Source organism: Arachis hypogaea, chromosome 15 (genome assembly GCF_003086295.3).
Source record: "Arachis hypogaea cultivar Tifrunner chromosome 15, arahy.Tifrunner.gnm2.J5K5, whole genome shotgun sequence".
Taxonomy (NCBI): Eukaryota; Viridiplantae; Streptophyta; class Magnoliopsida; order Fabales; family Fabaceae; genus Arachis; species Arachis hypogaea.
The window spans coordinates 97,175,800-97,182,668 of record NC_092050.1 but is presented as its reverse complement, the minus strand read 5'-3'; the positions used below and the strand labels follow the sequence as shown (position 1 = coordinate 97,182,668).

The 6,869-nt window shown below is 35.7% G+C and overlaps 1 non-coding gene across 1 annotated transcript; it reads right to left on the bottom strand.

Annotated features, from left to right (window-relative positions):
- Window positions 1-4,396: 4,396 nt before the first annotated feature.
- On the bottom strand, window positions 4,397-4,504 carry LOC112753937 (small nucleolar RNA R71). Its single transcript, XR_003178297.1, has one exon. It is a non-coding gene; the product is annotated as a small nucleolar RNA R71 (small nucleolar RNA).
- Between the last annotated feature and the right edge of the window lie 2,365 nt (window positions 4,505-6,869).

The following is a 6,869-nucleotide window of genomic DNA, read 5'->3' as shown; positions in this document are numbered from 1 at the left end:
CTTGCCAACGCCATAGTTTGGGAATTGAATTGAAGGGACTCCTCAACCTTCTACTCAATTCCCCGATGTAACAAGAGAGGGACTCCTCAACCTCAACTGTCTACACCATGGTTTCATCACGAAACCAAAAAAGGGATTTTAAACCTCTAAAAATTCTATTCTACGACTACAATAGCTAAGGAGGTATTTATAACCTCTTATTAGGTTAAAACAAAGAAAACCCTATAAGGCCCAATCTAATAATTAAATAAACAAAATCAAAATACATTAAATTAAAATATTTTAAAAATGGAAACTAATATCTTCTAAATAACATTTGAACTCTTCATATCACGAACATTTGAAGCACGTATCATTCTTCTCCTCTTCAAAAAGATTCGTCCTCGAATCTTGTAGGTGGAAAAAAAATAATATATGAAAAGGACAATAATTACAAGGAAGATAATTTCTTTTTTTTCTTCTTTTTTTTGTTTTTTTTACTTTATGCTTCTTTTTTTTAAACAATAATTAAACGTAAATGAAAACAAGAACAAAAAGAAAGACGCGACAGATATTGGACTCTTTTTTATGATAAAAGAAGAACAAATATAGATTAATAAGAATTAATCTAATACCTGAGCTCTGATACCAAATGATACGGAAATAAAAAGATAAACAAGACAGGAATTGAAATTGAATAAAAAAGATACATTGAAATTGAAATAAAAACAAAAAAGATAGGTTGAAATTGAATACAAAGAGAATCACTCTACTTTCTACCCAATTTCTTGACGCAACAATAAAGGGACATAGTTTGGAAATTGAATCGAAGGGACTCCTCAACCTTCTACTCAATTTCCCAATGTAACAAGAGAGGGACTCCTCAAGCTCAATTATCCACACCATGGTTTCATCACGAAACCAAAAAGGGGTTTTCAAACCTCTAAAAATTCTATGCTATGACTACAATAACTAAGGAGGTATTTATAACCTCTTATTAGGTTAAAACAAAGAAAACTCTAAAGCCCATAAATATAAGGGCCAATCTAGTAATTAAATAAACAAAATCAAAATACATCAAATTAACTTAAAAAATTCTAAAAGTATAAAATAATATCTTCTAAATAATACTTGAACTCTTCATAGCACGAACATTTTGAAGCACGTATCATTCTCCTCCTCTTCAAAAAAGATTCGCCCTCGAATTTTGTAGGTGGAAAAAATTAATATATGAAAAGGACAATAATTACAAGGAAGATATTTTTTTTGTTTTTTTCTTCCTTTTTTTTCACTTTATGCTTTTTTTTAAACAATAATGAAACGCAAACAAAAACAAGAACGCAAGAACAAAAAGAAAGACGCGACAGATACTGGATTCTTTTTTTTATGATAAAAGAAGAACAATATAGATTAATATGAATTAATCTAATACCTGACCTCTGATACCAAATGATAAAGAAATAAAAGGATAAACAAAAAGATAAAGATTCAAACTGAATAAAAAGAATACATTGGAATTGAAATAAAAATAAAAAGGATAGATTGAAATTGAGTACAAAGATATTCACTCTACTTTCTACCCAATTTCTTGACGCAACAAGAAAGGTACTCCTCAACCTAACTTGTCAACTTCATAGTTTGGGAATTGGATCGAACAGACTCCTCAACCTTCTACCCAATTCCCGATGTAAAAAAAGAGGGACTCCTCAACCTCAATTGTCCACACCATGGTTTCATCACGAAACCAAAAAGGGGTTTGGAACCTCTAAAGCATTCTATACTACGACTACAATAGCTAAGGAGGTATTTATAACCTCTTATTAGGTTAAAACGAAGAAAAACCCTAAAGCCCATAAACATAAGGCCCAATCTAGTAATTAAATAAATAAAATCAAAATACATTAAATTAAAATATTCTAAAAATATAAATTAATATCTTCTAAATAACACTTGAACTCTTCATATCACGAACATTTAAAGCACGTATCATTCTCCTCCTCTTCAAAAAAGATTCGTCCTCGAATCTTATAGGTGGAAAAAAATAATATATGAAAAGGACAATAATTACAAGGAAGATCATTTCTTTTTTTTTTTGTTTTTTTTCATCCTTTTTTTTTTAATTTCACTTTATGCTTTTTTTTAACAATAATGAAACGCAAACGAAGACAAGAACACAAAGAAAGACGCGGCAGACACTGAACTCTTTTTTTTATGATAAAAGAAGAACAAATATAGATTAATAAGAATTAATCTAATACCTGAGCTCTGATACCAAATGATTCGGAAATAAAAAGATAAACAAGACAGGAATTGAAATTGAATAAAAAAGATACATTGAAATTGAAATAAAAACAAAAAAGATAGGTTGAAATTGAATACAAAGAGAATCACTTTACTTTCTACCCAATTTTTTTATGCAACAATAAAGGGCCATAGTTTGGAAATTGAATCGAAGGGACTCCTCAACCTTCTACTCAATTTTCCGATGTAACAAGAGAGGGACTCCTCAACCTCAATTGTCCACACCATGGTTTCATCACGAAACCAAAAAGGGGTTTTCAAACCTCTAAAAATTCTATGCTACGACTACAATAGCTAAAGAGGTATTTATAACCTCTTATTAGGTTAAAACAAAGAAAACTCTAAAGCCCATAAACATAAGGCCCAATCTAGTAATTAAATAAACAAAATCAAAATACATTAAATTAAATTAAAACATTCTAAAAATGTAAAATAATATCTTCTAAATAACATTTGAACTCTTCATATCACGAACATTTGAAGTACGTATCAGTTGTCTTGACAGAGAAGCTATCCATAATTGGAATTCCTCTGATCCTTGAGAGAGGGATGAGGAATTCATGGTAGAATTGCTTTCTTACATTGGATTAGATTGGGGGTTGGATGGATATTGTGACATTTAATCCTACCAATACTTTGATCTATGAATTTGTGTGGTCTAATCAGTGACCGAACTTCATCTCTTCCCATGAGCAATTAAATCAAGACATTAGACAATTGTTCATGCTTAGAGAGATTGGAGAGCCAAGACATTGGGATCCAATCATCTAAGATTGTCAAGCAAAGTCAATGAATGCATTGATTGAGGAAGAGATGAAAATGAATTGATCCGGAGAGTTCAATATCTCCTAAAACCCAATGAACCCCCTATTCTGATCTTACCCATTCTGTTTACATTCTGCTTCTTTAATTTCATGCTCAATACCCATTCCCATTTAATTCCTTGCAATTTAAGCTTCTGCCATTTAATTTCCTGTAATTTATATTTCTGTTCTTTAGATTCTGCAATTTAATTTCTGTTCCTTTAGTTTCTTGCAATTTAAGTTCCCGCCAATTTACATTCTACAACACCAATTTAACTCTAATTTCGTTCAACTAGAACAATTCTCCAATTAACATTGATCAACCAACCAATCCCTATAGGATTCGATCTCACTCTACAGTGAGTTTTTACTTGACGACAATCCGGTGCACTTGCCGGTAGGAAATTGTTGAGAGACAGTTTTCAGGACATCAAGTTTATGGCGCCGTTGCCGGGGATTGGTTTTGTATTGACAATTACTAAATTGGAGGATAACTAGATTGAGCACTTTTCTTTTCTTTTGATTAATTCAACTTCAATTTCTGCTGTTACATTTACTTTCTACAATTTTAGTTGTTTCTCTTTATTTTTCTTTATTTCCTTACTTTCCTGCAAAACTTATCCACTGACTCATTAACTGTTTGATTAATTGCCTCAATTGCTCTAAACACACTTTTTCATTAACTATGAAATCTTCCCTTGCTGGTTGCTGCCTGTTTTGGTACTTGTATGACAGGTAGAAGAGGGGTTTCAACCTCTTTTGATAGTGAACCAGAAAGAACCTTCCTGAGATTAAGGAGGGAAGCAAGAGGAAAGAAGACCATTGGTGCTGAAGAAGAAGAGGAGAACTTGGATATAAACATGGAGGATGATATGGAAAACCACCATGAAGGAGAGGTGAAAAATCATGCCAGAGGAGGTGCAACCAATCCTGCTGGACAAGAGAGGAGAGTCTTAGGCTCTTACATCAATCCAAACCCAGAAAATTGTGGTAGCAGCATTCAAAAGCCAACCATCCATGCTAATAACTTCGAATTGAAGCCTCAACTCATCACACTTGTGCAAAACAATTGTTCTTTCGGAGGAAGTTCCCAAGAAGACCCTAATTAGCATCTCACTACATTCGCAAGGATTTGTGATACAGTTAAATCTAATGGTGTTCATCCTAACACCTATAGATTTCTATTGTTTCCATTTTCTTTGAGGCATAAAGCATCCAAATGGTTAGAATCATTTCCCAAAGAAAGCTTGACAACCTGGGAGGATATGGTGAATAGATTCTTAGCAAGGTTCTACCCTCCTTAAAGAGTGAATAGACTGAGAATTGAGGTGCAGACATTTAGACAGCAGGATGGTGAAACTTTGTATGAAGCCTGGGAGAGATTCAAAGATTTGACAAGGAAATATCCACTCGAGATGTTTAATGAGTGGGTGCAATTGCATATCTTTTATGAAGGGCTTTTCTATGAATCAAAAAAGGCTGTAGACCACTCATTTGGAGGCTCTCTGAACAAGAAGAAGACCATTGAAGAAGCCATTGATGTCATAGAAACAGTGGTTGAGAATGAGTATTTTTATGCCTCAGACAGAAGTAACAATGGGGGGGTCATGGAATTAAACCATATGGATGCAATCCTAGCCCAAAATAAGATGATCACCAAGCAACTAGCTGATTTGACCAAGGAAATCGAGAAGAATCAGGTTGCAGCCATCCACACTCAACCATCACCTCAAGGAGAGTTGGACACAGAGGAAGGAGTTAACTGGTAGGAAGTCAATTACCTTGGAAATTTATCTAGGCAAGCTCATGATCCATATTCTAAAACTTATAACCCTGGTTGGAAGAACCACCCAAAATTTGGGTGGGAAAACCAACAAAACCAAGCTCAAGACTACAAACCCCATAATCCCAACCAATACACCTACCAACAATCCAATCCAATATCACATCGACATCCATACAACAATTCTTCTCAGCCACCATATCAAGCCAAAACCAATCAGCCTCAACACTCAATTCTCACTCCACCATCAGAGGACAAACTATCCAAGATTGAAGCTATGCTCACCAACCTTTGCAAGGAAGTCCAGGACAATAGGAATTTCAAGGAAGAAGTGACCGATAGTATGAAAATCCGAGGAGAGATTATTAAGAACCTCAAATCTCAAGTAGGACACCTTTCACAGCAGATTCCAAAGTCCACTGATAGTTTCCCAAGTGACACTGAGAAAAATCCAAGAGGGAAAATGAAGAAGGTGAGATGGGAAGAGTGTAAGGCAGTTACTCTTGTGAATGAAGAAATCCTGGAAGAAGATACCAGCAAGCCAATAGAGCACAGCCAAGAAAGTTTCCAGGGAAACTTGGAGGGAAAGGAACAAGGAATTGGACCTGTATAGGGGAAAGAACCAACAAGAAAGGAAATGCTAAAACCTTATGTGCCAAGGGCACCATTTCCTCAGAGACTCAGGGGAGGTGAGAAAGAAAAGTCATACTCAAGAATTCTAGACATGTTTGCATCCCTTAGTGTCAACATCCCCTTCATCAAAACTCTCCAACAGATGCCTACATACATCAAGTGCATAAAAGACCTGCTGACCAAGAAAGGAACTTTGAAAGGGAGACAAACAATGATAATGAATAAGGAATCTAGTGCCCTCATCAAGAAGGACTTACCTCTGAAGAAAAAAGATCCGGGGAGCTTTCATATCCCCTGTGCCATAGGAGATACAAGGATTGACAGAGGATTCTGTGATCTAGGAACTAGCATAAATGTGATGCCTCTGTCTCTCATGAAGAGGTTGCAAATTAATGAGCAGAGATCCACGGATGCAATCATCCAATTGGCTGATAAGACTCAAAAGCAAGCTGAGGGAGTAGTTGAGAACGAATTGGTCAAAGTGGGAAATTACTTTCTCCCCACTGACTTTTTTGTTCTAGACATGGAAGAAAGTTACCTCCATCCCATCATTCTGGGGAGACCGTTTCTAGCCACTGCTAGAGCACTCATAGATGTGGAACAAGGAGAGTTAATACTAAGAATACATGATGAACATCTCACCTTTCATGTTTTCAAACCTACATATGAATCTGAGCCAGAACCTAAAGAGCCAAAGGATAATCACAGCAACATGTGCTTGGAGGAAAGCCACAGTGAACCGGAAACAGAGCCCCTGAAACAATCCTTGGTGAAAAAGCAAGAATTTCAAGAGAAATGCACACAAGGAGTCACGGCTGATTGAATACCCATGAGACACACTAGTCAAGTCTTTAGTTTTAAATTTAATTACAGCAGGTCATGTGTTTGCCGCCACCTTTTTTATTCGTATTTCTTTCCTTTTTGTGATGGATAGGGATGCAGAGGAATAAATGGATGAAAGAGAAAAATTAATGAAGGGTACGGTTGATATAAAGGCAAGAAGTGGGTCCCATGGTTTGAAATCTATTTCTTAGGGAATATAAATCTGCACACTGCTTGGGAGGTGCACCATACCTAAATGACCGAGCCACATGCTCAAGGAAGAGGCAAACTTTGTCTTCATTCAACTTTACATGCATACCACTCATCCTCACCCATTCACATAGCATCCCGACCATCCAAACTCCATCCATATTTGCTATATATAGCTCTCACTTGGACCGTGTTTCATAGCTCCAATTTTAACCTTCATGCACTCATAAATTTGGTCTTGTGTCCTTAAGGTTCAAAGTCACGACCATGCTTCCTTATGCCTTAAACCCTTCTTGTCTCATTGAGTTTATAACCTCATTTCACTCTAAAACCACCTT